Genomic DNA, 14,382 nt, shown 5'->3' on the forward strand with positions numbered 1-14,382 from the left:
GTGTCATGATCCATGCTGGATCATGACAGATAAAATGCACTAGTAACCTTTTTTTTTTCCTTGCACTGTGGTGGTTTCAGTTCTAGTTTTGCCCCCGGTGGCCGTTAGGGTCATTGCACTTGATGTTTTCTTTGCTTTGCCTTTTGCCTCCGGTGGTCACTGGGATTATAGCAGCCATTAGCCCCTGATCATTTGACCATTGCCTTTTCCTATATAGGGTCACATGGTCTATGAGCAGGTGTTGGTGATAGCGTCTTTTCGGGATTCCAACCACGGTGAAGGGAGCAGCTGGCTGAAGGTTGAAGCCACTGCAGAAACCTGGTGAAGTTAGCAGCTGGCTTGAAGGTTGGAGCCACTACTGAAACTAGTGTTGAACTCTGGCTGCCCGGTGTCCGCAGCAGAGTGAGAAGGTGAAGGTGGCCGCTGGCTCTGAGGTGTTGAGCCACTGCGAAAAGTTAATCCGGTGATGCACTCTGCTGCCTGGTGCTGCAGCAGAGCAAGATAAGTCTTTTTGTGTTTCCCCTGTTTGTATTTTTCCCTGGTGTGTATTAGTACAGCACTGGGGCCAGTGCCTGCACCACCCAGCTCCCTAGCAAGGGATAGGTGTAGGGTGTGCTAGGGAGACAGGTATCCTGATCGGCGCCCGGTGCGGAACCGGCCTAGGGATCGTTATGAGTGGAGGGACACTGACTCAGGAGAGTGCAGAAGGTCTCCACGTCCCCGTTCCCTATCGCAGGGCCAACCGTTGTAACTGTTGCCCCTTTCCCCGTGTCTTGCTGTTTCAGTTACTGGCCTGTGGGTCGTGTTACACAGGACAGTTACACGTGCATTGTCTTGTTGCTTTAGTTACCGACCTACGGGTCGTGTCACACAGGACTGGTCCACATGACATTATCACCAACCATACATTTTTCTCTGGTGAGCCATGGGCCAAGTTCAGACCAGTGAGCAGTTACTGCTGGGCCTCACTGAGGTTAGTGAGGAGCTGAATGATGTGTTTCAGCATCACCTACAGCGGAATTATGGGTCTGAGGCCTGTCCTCTGCCTCAACTACTCAACTAGAGGGGCCATATACGGCTTTGGCGAGGATGTGCCGTGGAGTCCCTGCTGGGGAGCAGGACTTGCTTATACAGGCGGACGTACCCAGGCAGGTGGGTGGAGTCGGTGTCCCCATGGTGCAGCCAGGTGTTCCCCAAGGTGAAGGGGTACGTCCCTGTAGTGAGCAGACTAATGTTTTAGTCCTTGGCACTGACGCCGAAACTTCTGTACTGTCAGAGAAGCCGTGTCCCCCAGGTCATGTGGAGGAAGATGACCTGGGAATGTATATTTCCTCCTCACCCTCAGAAGGTACTATGTCAGCAGAGGTGATGGTTGGCGAGGTACCTGAGGGCATACCGGTGCTTGTTAACAGTGGAGCAGAAGTTACTCTGGTGGATGCTCAGTTTGTCCAGACTCATGGTCTGAGTGTCGAGACGCCGGACAAACCCATAAGCGTCCAGGCCATTAACTCTGTCCCACTGAGCCAGGGGGGTTTAAACCAAGTCGTAGAAGACATTGTGCTGTATAGTGGACATCAGAATGTGTCCCAGCCATACTACGTCTTGGAGGGAAATCCAGCACCTATCGTTGTGGGCCCCACTCGGTCTAAAAAACACAACCCGGTCTTAGATTGGCGGACTAGGGAAGTAGACAGCTGGGAGCAGTCGTGTGAGGGCTGCTGCCTAGGGGCTACTGTCTCTGCCGTTTCTCTACAAACATCCCCTTCCTCTCCAGTGGTAGCAGCTGAGGTGCTGCAGGAGAGAAGGGGCAAGGCTCAACCCTCGCCATTAGCCAACCCTGAGAGGCACAGACCTCGTAGTAGAAGGGGTTGGAGGGTGGTGTTTCCCTTGGTGAATTGCAGGGGTGTGAGTGTGGTGACACAGGGGGACGCCTCTGTTGTCAGTTCCAGAGAGAGTTCACAGTGTTGTGACAAACTAATGTGTGGCAATAAATGTTCAGGTCCGGACCTGTGTGTGAATGAGCATGTATGGGTGGCCACCAAAAACATCCAGTGCAAGTGTGTTGCGGGGGTCTGGAATTCTCAGGTGATCGGGCCGTATCTGGTATCGGCTATCCTGGGCCCGGACACTTACCAGTTGGAGTTACCCACATACTTGCCCAAACACCTCTCGTTCCCCAGATTGACGCTTTGGAGATGGGTGGTGCCTCCGGAACATACATTGCCAATACCAGCGGTGCTCGTTTGTCATAAACCTGAAGTGCAGGTAATTGCTGGGGTGAACTCTGGACCTGGGCGTCCCCGCTATAGGTGGTTCCCTGATGAGGAGCGGTCTTGAGGGTCCAGAGGCCCCTCATTAAGGGGAGGGTACTGTCATGATCCATGCTGGATCATGACAGATAAAGGTTACTAGTGCATTTTTTTTTCCTTGCACTGTAGTGGTTTCAGTTCTAGATTTGCCCCCAGTGGTCATTGCACTTGATGCTTTCTTTGCTTTGCCTTTTGCCCCCGGTGGTCACTGGGATTATAGCAGCCTTTAGCCCCTGATCATTTGACCATTCCCTTTTCCTATATAGGGTCACATGGTCTATGAGCAGGTGTTGGTGATAGCGTCTTTTCGGGATTCCAACCACGGTGAAGGGAGCAGCTGGCTGAGGTGTGAAGCCACTGCAGAAACCTGGTGAAGTTAGCAGCTGGCTTGAAGGTTGGATCCACTGCTGAAACTGGTGTTGAACTCTGGCTGCCCGGTGTCCGCAGCAGAGTGAGATGGTGAAGGTGGCAGCTGGCTCTGAGGTGTCGAGCCACTGCGAAAAGTTAATCCGGTGATGCACTCTGCTGCCTGGTGCTGCAGCATAGCAAGATAAGTCTTTTTGTGTTTCCCCTGTTTGTATTTTTCCCTGGTGTGTATTAGTACTGTGGTGGGGCCAGTGCCTGCACCACCCAGCTCCCTAGCAAGGGATAGGTGTAGAGTGTGCTAGGATGACAGGTATCCTGATCGGCGCCCGGTGCGGAACCAGCCTAGGGATCGTTAGGACTGGAGGGACACTGACTCAGGGAAGTGCAGGAGGTCTCCATGTCCCCGTTCCCTATCACGGGGCCCACCGTTGTAACTGTTGCCCCTTTCCCCGTGTCTTGCTGTTTCAGTTACCGGCCTGCGGGTTGTGTTACACAGGACAGTTACACGTGCCTTGTCTTGTTGTTTTAGTTACCGACTTATGGGTCGTGTCACACAGGACGGGTCCACGTGACACCGGGGAACAGAGGAGGAGAGTGGACTGTTGAGAGTGACAGGACAGCAAGTGGAGGGGCGAGTATTAAAGGGGCAGGGAGCACGCAGAGGAGTCAGTTGGTTATACGTCAGACATGGAGCAGGAGACGGAGGGGGCGTGAGAGAGCGGGAAAGACACTGACAGTTCAGAGAAGAGACCAGCAGCAGAGGGTAGATACGCAGTGGCCTGTTATGGATGAGTCACCGAAGGAGGAAAAAACAAAAATAATAGCTAGGTCCAGAAAACCAGAGAAGTTGGCAGCTATCGGATTGCAGACCCCTGAACCTATCCACAACAACTAGCAGTAGCCGTGGGGGGTCCCTATGGTGCCCTAGACCCCTCGATCACAGCCGGAGAACTAAATTAGCCTAAAGACAGAAAGGGGAAATCTAAACTGCCCCAGAGCAGACCCCAAAGCAATAGGCAGCCCCCAACATATAATGACTGTGAAGCAAGATGAAAAACACTAACACAGATAGAAAGATAGGTTGAGCAAATGATGGGGCCCAAGCTAACTAAATAGGACAGGATAGAAAAGCTGCTGTCTGCAATCCGCAAAAACCCTATCCAAAAATGTACCAACAGACTGATAGGAGAAACAGGCCCTGAAGTCGCTAGGCTTCAAAAGACTATATCAGCACTCAGGTATATTCTGAAGACAAAGCCAGAGATCAACAGATCAGAGACAAAAATGGAATTCAGCTCACCCCTGGCCGGGGATGGCTGAACTCCAAAAAAAACAAGGCAAACAAAATCAGAACTAAAGTGTACAAAAGGCAGAGCAAAACTTAGCTTTGAGAAGCAGATATCAGACTGGTCTCCAAGAATCCAGCAGGAAAATCACCGGCAAGGCAGCAGGGCGTCGGCTGCCTTATATCCAGTCATCAGTTCCTGTGACCCAGTCATCATCTACCTGCCCAGCTGTTTGGTAATCAGCCTCACTACCTTCCTTCGCCAGAAGAGGGAGTTCATCAGACCTCACTGGTGAAGGGAAAAATGAACTCACAACAGTACCTCCCCCTTGAGGAGGGGTCACCGAACCCTCATCCATGCCACCAGGGCGATCAGGGTGTGCCCGATGAAAGGCACGCACCAATGTTTCGGCATGAATATCAGAGGCAGAGACAGGAATTATCCTCCTGACCATAACCCTTCCACTTAACCAAATTCTGGAGTCTCCGTCTAGCCAGACGGGAATCCAGTATCTTCTCTATCTCATGCTCCATGTTACCTTCAACCAATACAGGGTCAGGAGGTGCCACCCCAGGAACTACTGGTTCAAAAAACCTCTTCAACAAGGACTTATGGAACACATTATGAATCTTAAACGTGACAGGAAGAGCCAACCGAAAAGAGACCGGATTAATAATCTCCAAAATCTTGTAAGGTCCAATAAATCTAGGCTTAAACTTAGGAGAAACCACCTTCATAGCGATATTTTTTGATGACAACCAAACCATATCACCCACCTTAAACTGGGGACCAATGGTCCTATGCCGGTTGGAAAACCGCTGGGCCTTTTCCTGGGAGAGAGACAACTTATCCACCACTTGGTCCCAGATCTGGTGCATTCTCTCCACTACAGTGTCAACACCTGGGCAGGCAGAAGGCTCCACCTGCCCTGAAGAAAATCGAGGATGAAACCCAAAGTTACAAAAAAAAGATGACATCAAAGTGGCAGAACTAGCTCTATTATTTAAAGCAAATTCGGCCAAGGGCAAAAATGAAACCCAATCATCCTGATCAGCTGAAATAAAACATCTCAAATACGACTCTGTTGTGAGTTCATTTTCCCCTTCACCATTCAGGTCTGATGAACTCCCTTTTCTGGTGAAGGAAGGTAGTGAGGCTGATTACCAAGCACCTGGGCAGGATGATGATGACTGGGTGACGGGAATTATTGACTGGATATAAGGCAGCCGACGCCCTTCTGCCTTGTTGGTGATCTCTCTGAGGGATTCTAGGAGACCAGTCTGATTCCTGCTCCTCAAAAGCTAAGTTTTCTGCTCTACCTTTTGCATTTGTGTTTTGGTTTTGTTTTGCATTGTTTTCCTTGATTTCTGCCATTCCCTGCTGGGGTGAGCTGAATTCCTTTTTGCTCTGTCTTCAGAAAATACCTGAGTGCTGATATAGTCTTTTTGAAGCCTAGCGTCTTCAGGGATTTTTTCCCTATCAGCTGTTGGCTCTTGTTTTGATAGGGTTTTGGCGGATTACTGACAGCAGCTTTTCTATCCTGTCCTATCTAGTTAGCTTGGGCCCCATCATTTGCTCAGCCTATCTTTCTATCTGTGTGAGTGTTTTTTCATCTTGCTTCACCGTCATTATATGTTGGGGGCTGCCTATTGCTTTGGGGTCTCCTCTGGGGCAGTTTAGATTTCCCTTTCTGTCTTTAGGCTATGTAGTTCTCCGGCTGTGATCGAGGGGTCTAGGGCACCGTAGGAACCCCCCACGGCTACTGCTAGTTGTTGTTGATAGGTTCAGGGGTCTGCAATCCGATAGCTGCCAACTTCTCTGGTTTTCTGAACTTGGCTAGTATTTCTGTTTTTGCCTCCTACGGTGACTCATTCATAACACGACTCCAAAGTCTGGTTTGTTCTCTCCATCTGCCCGTTGGTCTGAGGGTGAAATGCAGAGGAGAAGGACAACTGAATTCCCAGCTTGGAACAGAAAGTCCTCCAAAATCTAGACACAAACTGAACTCCTCTGTCAGACACAATGTTCTCAGGAATCTCGTGCAAGCGAACTACATGTTGCAAAAACAAGGGCACCAACTCAGAGGAAGATGGCAACTTAGGGAGTGGTACAAGATGGACCATCTTAGAGAATCTATCACAAATCACCCAAATAACGGTCATTCTCTGAGAGACAGGCATATCAGAGATAAAATACATTGAAATATGGGTCCATGGCCTCCTGGGCACCGGCAAAGGCATCAACAACCCACTAGAGCGAGAACAAGGTTTAGACCGGGAGCAAGTCCCACAGGACTGCACAAAATTCATGACATCACAAGACAAGGCGGGCCACCAAAAAGACCGACTCACCAGATCTCTAGTACCAAATATACCTGGATGACCAGCCAATGCAGAGCAATAAACTTCAGACATCACTCTCTTCCTCCACTGGTCAGGAACATACAACTTTCCACTGGGACAATGCCCAGGTTTGTCCTCCTGAAACTCTTCCAGAGCACGTCTCAAATCGGGCGAGATGGCAGAAAGAACTACCCCCTCACCTAAGATGGTAGCAGGCTTGGTCACAACAGGAGAATCAGCAAAGAAACTCCTAGAGAGGGCGTCTGCCTTGACATTCTTAGTGCCAGGAAGAAAAGAGACCACAAAATCAAAACGTGTGAAAAACAAGGCCCACCTAGCCTGTCTAGGATTCAAGCGTTTGGCCGACTCCAGGTAAATCAAATTCTTGTGGTCAGTAAGGACCACGACCTGGTGTTTAGCTCCCTCCAACCAATGTCTCCACTCCTCAAATGCCCATTTCATGGCCAACAGTTCCCGATTCCCCACATCATAGTTACGTTCGGATGGGGAGAACTTTCGGGAAAAGAACGCACAGGGTTTCATTTTAGATGTCACAGGATCTTTTTGGGACAAAACAGCTCCTGCACCAATCTCAGAGGCGTCGACCTCTACCTGAAACGGGAGTGAGACATTAGGTTGCCGCAGAACCGGAGCAGAAGTGAATCTTCGCTTCAGCTCCTGAAAGGAAGAAACAGCCTCCGGAGACCAATTCAGCACATCAGCACCCTTCTTAGTCAAATCAGTCAATGGCTTGGCAATACTAGAAAAATTAGCTATAAATTTCCGATAAAAATTAGCAAAACCCAAAAACTTCTGGAGGGCCTTCAAAGAAGTGGGCTGAACCCAATCATAAATGGCCTGTACCTTGGCCGGGTCCATTTCAATAGTTGACGGAGACAAAATGAATCCCAAAAATGAAATCCTCTGTACCCCAAAAAGGCATTTCGATCCCTTGACATACAGGGAATTCTCCCTCAAAATCCAGAACACAGTCCGAACATGTTCCACATGGGAGTCCCAATCCTTGGAAAAGATCAAAATATCATCCAAATAGATAATCAAAAATTTATCCACAAAGTGTCGGAAAATATCGTTCATGAACGATTGGAAGACAGAAGGGGCATTAGTGAGCCCAAAAGGCATCACCAGGTACTCAAAATGTCCCTCTGGAGTCTTCCATTCATCCCCATGCTTAATGTGAATAAGATTATACACCCCGCTGAAGTCAAGCTTGGTAAACCAGCAAGCACCTTTACCTCTGGACAATAGATCCGAAATCAGGGGTAACGGATACTGATATTTAACAATAATTTTGTTGAGGGCACGATAGTCAATACAAGGCCTTAATGAACCATCTTTTTTAGCCACGAAAAAAACCCCAGCACCTAAGGGTGAAGAGGATGGTCTAATATGACCCTTCTCCAACGACTCCTTAATATAGGATCGCATAGCCTCGTGCTCGGGTACAGATAAATTGAAAAGCCGACCCTTGGGAAATTTACACACCGGGCTCAGCTCAATTGCACAGTCATAACTCCTATGAGGAGGCAAAGACGCAGACTCATTCTTACTAAATACATCTTAAAAGTCAGCCAAATAGTCAGGAACATCATGCGACTGGGGAGAGGTGGAGAAAACAGGAGCATCACTAAGGGCACACCGACAACCCCAACTCACCACAGACACAGATTTCCAATCCAAAACTGGATTATGGATTTGCAAGCAGGGAAACCCCAGAACAATGGTATCATGCAAATTATGCAACACCAAAAATCTGCAATTTTCTTGATGGTCTGGGGCGACCCACATTACCACCGGGGTCCAAAACTGAGGTTTATTTTTCGCCAAAGGAGTCGCATCAATACTCCTCAAAGGGATAGGCGTCCGCAAAGGCGTCATAGGAAATCCACAACGTTTAGCAAAATCCAAGTCCATCAGGTTCAGAGCTGCTCCCGAATCCACAAAAGCCTTGGCGGAAAATGTGGACAGGGAGCAGATCAGAGTAATTGCCAGAAGAAACTTAGGTTGAGCACCACCCACAGAAAACGTGTGAGCACAACGTTTCTCTCGTTTAGGGCAGACAGAAATAATATGCGAGGCATCTCCACAAAAAAAAACACAGCTTATTATGCCTTCTGAACTCCTGATGTTGCGCCCTCGACAAAACTCTATCACATTGCATAGGTTCAGACATTTGTTCAACAGGTGGCAACACCTCTCATGCGGTCTTGCGTTCACGCAAACGCTGATCAACCTGAATGGCTAATGACATAGAATCGTCAAGACCAGAGGGAACAGGAAATCCCACCATAGTATATTTTACGGTTTCTGACAAACCTTTCCGAAAGAGAGCTGCCAAGGCATCATCATTCCAGGTAGTAAGGACCACCCACTTTCTGAACTTTTGACACTACAACTCTGCAGAATCCCGACCTTGGCTCAATGCCAACAGGGCCTTTTCAGCCTGATCAATAGCATTAGGTTCATCATACAACAACCCCAAGGCTTGAAAAAATGCATCCACATTATTTAGAATAGGATCATCAGGTTTCAAAGAAAACGCCCAATCCTGGGGATCGCCGCGCAGCAAAGAGATGACAATTTTAACCCGCTGCGCGGAGTTCCCCGACGAGTTAGGCTTCAAGGCAAAAAATAATTTACAATTATTCTTGAAATTCAAAAATTTAGACCAATCCCCAAAAAACACATCAGGAGTAGGGATCTTTGGTTCAGCAGCATGTGAATGAGTAAGATAGGTGGAAATTCCCCGCACTTCCGCAGCGAGCTGCTCCACACGATCAGACAATTGCTTCATCTCCATTGAGAGAAAAAAAATTCCCCCTACGGCCTTAGAGATATAGAGGAAAAAATATACACAAGAAATTCTGACACCTTTTTTTTTTTTCTTACAATTCTTTCCTGCTATTGAGTACCCTAGGATCTGCGGTATGGATGAGTCACCGAAGGAGGAAAAAACAAAAATAATAGCTAAGTCCAGAAAACCAGAGAAGTTGACAGCTATCGGATTGCAGACCCCTGAACCTATCCACAACAACTAGCAGTAGCCGTGAGGGGTTCCTACGGTGCCCTTGACCCCTCGATCACAGCCGGAGAACTAAATTAGCCTAAAGACAGAAAGGGGAAATTTAAACTGCCCCAGAGCAGACCCCAAAGCAATAGACAGCCCCCAACATATAATGACTGTGAAGCAAGATGAAAAACACTAACACAGATAGAAAGATAGGTTGAGCAAATGATGGGGCCCAAGCTAACTAACTAGGACAGGATAGAAAAGCTGCTGTCTGCAATCCGCAAAAACCCTATCCAAAAATGTACCAACAGACTGATAGGAGAAACAGGCCCTGAAGTCGCTAGGCTTCAAAAGAATATATCAGCACTCAGGTATATTCTGAAGACAAAGCCAGAGATCAACAGATCAGAGACAAAAATGGAATTCAGCTCACCCCCGGCCGGGGATGGCTGAACTCCAAAAAAAACAAGGCAAACAAAACCAGAACTAAAGTGTACAAAAGGCAGAGCAAACCTTAGCTTTGAGAGGCAGAAATCAGACTGGTCTCCAAGAATCCAGCAGGAAAATCACCGGCAAGGCAGCAGGGCGTCGGCTGCCTTATATCCAGTCATCAGTTCCTGTGACGCAGTCATCATCTACCTGCCCAGCTGTTTGGTATTCAGCCTCACTACCTTCCTTCGCCAGAAGAGGGAGTTCATCAGACCTCACTGGTGAAGGGAAAAATGAACTCACAACAGTGGCCCTCAGGAAAGAGGCGCCGAGCTTACCGATAGGGGACTGTCTCTTCACCCCAATCCCGGGTTATTATCTGCCCCCGGTCATGCTCAGCCATTACCGCTGAGCTCGAACCCTCTGCGGCCTATCCGCTCCCTTTCCCGGCTGCTGCCATCCCCCTTCAGCCCGCGATTGCAGCCTGCCCGCTGCAGGTTCACGTCAGCCCGTGGTTGCTGCCTGTCGATCACCGCTCACAGCCACCTTCACCCCGCTGCATTCGGCAGTTGGGGCCTGTTACTCATCAACAGAGACACTCTGCACACAGCCCCAGGCTGTGCGAGCGGCCAGTAAACCGCCACTCTTATGCACTGCGACACAACCCTGCTTGGGGACAGGAGTCCCATTGAATTCGTTAACAAGCCCAACCCCGCTGTTACAACAGGGGGTTACTTCATCTCAGGACTCCATCAGGGCCTGTTGTGCCCCAACTCCTCCTGGGCGCTGGGGCGCCCGAAGACTACTCCAAATCTTCAGCAGCTGGGCCCAGCGGCTGCGACGCCAAGGCAGCCTCATTAAAGACGCCACAGCAGCCTCATCAAAGACGCCACAGCAGCCTCATGAAAGACGCCACAGCAGCCTCATCAAAGACACCAAAGCAGCCTTATCAAATACGCCAAAGCAGCTTCATCAGCAACGCAGCTTCCACAGAGACGCCGAGGGACGTCAGGACTGATAAGTGACATTATAGAGTATAAGGACCCGTAGACGGCCATACCGTGGCCCCATAGTAACCGGCCTCGGCCGGGTTAGTCGTGCTCTTTCCCAAATAGTGTTTGGTTGTACTAAGTCCCTGCGAGGACAACTGTTGTTATCCCCTTTTGGTTGGTTAGTATAGCCCTAGTGGCTTTAAATTATAAAAAGTTTGCTTTTCAACGTTCAACCAGTCTCGCGTCTCGTCACTGCATCCTGCGAACCTGCTGTTACCTACACCAGGTTGTATCGTTGTCGGGATCGCTGGTGCATCGCTAAGTGTAGCAGTACCCTAAGGGACCTCAGGGACAGGTATATCATGGTTTGCTGCTTGAAAAGGCTAGATCAAACCGACTGCATGGACGTCAGATGTTGGTTCTCACATCTTCTCTTCGGGACCGTAACCCTTCCAGTGTACCAGATACTGAAGTGAACGATGAACCATGCGAGAATCAACGATCTTAGCAACCTGAAATTCCAAATTCCTATCAACAATGACCAGAGATGGAGGTAGTGGTGATGGTACAGGGGACGCAACTTATTTTTTGAGTCGAGACACAATATAAATCCTAAAGGTGGGTGGTAACCGATGGGAGGAAGTTCTTGACACTGCTGTTCCAAAAACACATCCCCAAAGTCAGACAGGTATTTAGTAACAGACTGGGTATCCACCCTAGCAAGTTCAGGTGCCCAAACTGTGTCCCTTACAATACTCACTCCACTTTACCACCTCCCGATCTGCCAATCAACCTTAGGGTTGTGCAGAGTGACCTAAAGATGTCCAAGAACCACAGTAGAGGGCAGATATAACAGTCAAAAATGAGTGCATTGCTCCTACATGTAGATGTATCCCTTGGAAGACCTGCATAAATACCCCAGACTCAAGCAAGGTCGATGGTGATTATGGGTAAAGCTCTGGACAGTGTATGTGGTTTGAGCCCCTGGACAAACCTAGCGTTGATCAAATTAAACCCTACTCCTCTGTCCATAAAGGCAGAAATAACCATCTTGCTAACCTCCAACCCAGGCTCCTTAGTTTTCTTAGGATTGTTCACAGTGTGGTTGGGAAAGACAAGCACCCGCAAAATGACCATTTTCACCAACGAAAAAACACACTCCTCCTTTACGCCGAACTATAGTTAGACCAATAGAACAAGTTGCCCCAACCCAACTGCATGTGTTCTTCAGTAGACCCAGACCAAGGTTCCCTTGAGCCCAGATCACCCATGAGTTGGAGTGTCTGGATTGACACCTTTAAATTTGTTTTATCGTTCAGTTTGCAAAAAATGGTTGATCATTCCTACATGACAGCTTTAAATAACTGCACACTGACACAATTTAAGTAAACACCCCCTCTGCTTCGTGATCCCCCAGCATTGAGTATCCCGGGCAGAAAATGCAACCAGTCTATCATATGCCAATCTGGAAAGAAAGAAAAAATCCAATTTGTTTTTTTTCTTTTTCACATCGTTTTGAAGCTGAATTCCTTTTCCGCCGACGTTCCCCTGAAATGAATAGAGTTGAAAGTTGGAGGGGATGTTATCTACAAATTGCTATTATAGGTACATCTAGCGTTAATAGACCACTAGGAGAGTTCTAGCGAGACGTAATTATAATGTGAAGCGCGTTGGCAGCCTCAAAGGTCTGATTTATGTGCACATTGAGCTTTGAAAACCTCACGCGTTTTCCATTCTACAAGAACAGAGCTTTCTGCTATTCTCATGGCCCGGCGTTCTGTACATAAAATAGGACGATATTCAAATGAATGTATATTATCAAAGACGCAAAGCGGTAGAAAGAGGAGACTTTTCATAAAATAAACACATCCTGACAGCGAGACAGAGCTAATAAATGATTAATATTATTATATGGCTGGATGAAAAGATAAACTAAAATGAGGAGCTTACCTAGATATACTCCTTGTATGTATTTTAAAGTGATATATTACATTATATCTGTTTCAAGGAAGCTAGCTGATCAGTAAACTAGTCCTGCTTCCATAGGGGTAGCCACACCAAATTCCTAGATTCCAGAGCATCATTCTTCTAAAGTTGTTTCCTCCCTGTTCCTCATGGGCGGAGTTAGTTTCTATATGGTTCTGCCATTGCACATATATTGAAAAACTAGTAAATGGTCTAGAGGACAACAGCTCTTTAACCCCTTCCTGCCATCCGACGTACTATCCCGTCCACGGTACCCGGGCCCGTATGACCGGGGACGGGATAGTACGTCGGCGCGATCAGCGGCGCCCACGTGGTGAGCGCCGCTGATCGCGGCCGGGTGTCAGCTGATTATCACAGCTGGTACCCGGCACAATGTGTCAGGGGCGGTCACGGACCGCCCCCGACACGTTAACCCCTTGCACACCGCGATCAAACACGATCGCGGTGTACCGGGGGTTAAAGGGAAGCATCGGCAGGGAGGGGGCTCCCTCCGTGCTTCCCTGAGCCCCCACGGCAGCGCAATGTGCAGCGCTGCTGCGGGGGACTCCCTTCCTCCAGGCCCCCGAATCCAAGATGGCGACGGGGGCCTTCGGGGGCCTGCGGAAGCTGGCTTCCTCAGTGCCTGCAAAGCGCAGGCATGAGGAAGCCTTCTGCAGTGCCTGTGTCAGATCGCTGATCTGTCACAGTGATCTGTGATGTGACAGATCAGCGATCTGTCACAGGACAGTGATGTTATGGATGTTATGGAAATAATAAAAAAAAAAACAATAAAAGTACACATATTAGGTATCGCCACGTCCGTAACGACCCGCCCTATAAAACTGTCCCATTAGTTAACCCCTTTAGCGAACCCCTTAAAAAATAAAAATAAAAAACGAAGCAAAAAATAATGATTTATTATCATACTGCCAAACAAAAAGTGTAATAACGCGCGATCAAAAAGACGCATATAAATAGCCATGGTACCGCTGAAAACGTCATCTTGTCCCGCAAAAAACGAGCCACGACACAGCATCATCAGCGAAAAAATAAAAAAGTTATAGCTCGCTGAATAAAGCGATGCAAAAATAATTATTTTTTATATAAAATAGTTTTCATTGCATAAAACCGACAAAAACATAAAAAACGACCTAAATGAGGTATCGCTGTAACCGTACTGACCCGAAGAATAAAACCGCTTTATCAATTTTACCGCACGCGGAACGGTGTAAACGCACCCCCCCCCAAAAGAAATTCATGAAACGCTGGTTTTTGTTCATTCTGCGTCCCAAAAATCGGAATAAAAAGCGATCAAAAAATTTCACGTGCCCGAAAATGGTACCAATAAAAACGTCAACTTGTCCCGCAAAAAATAAGACCTCACATGACTCAGTGGGTCAAAATACGGAAAAATTATAGCTCTCAATATGTGGTGATGCAAAAACTATTTTTACAATAAAAAGCGTCTTTTAGCGTGCGACAGCCGCCAAACATAAAAACCGCCATAAATAGTAAATCAAACCCCCGTTATCACCCCCTTAGTTAGGGAAAAATAATAAAATAAAAAAATGTATTTATTTCCATTTTTCCATTAGGGTTAGGGCTAGGGTTAGGGCTAGGGGTGTGTTGGGGTAGGGTTAGGGTTAGGGTTAGGGTAGGGTT

Source organism: Dendrobates tinctorius, unplaced genomic scaffold (genome assembly GCF_039654945.1).
Source record: "Dendrobates tinctorius isolate UK_male_01 unplaced genomic scaffold, ASM3965494v1 ptg000028l, whole genome shotgun sequence".
Lineage (NCBI taxonomy): Eukaryota > Metazoa > Chordata > Amphibia > Anura > Dendrobatidae > Dendrobates > Dendrobates tinctorius.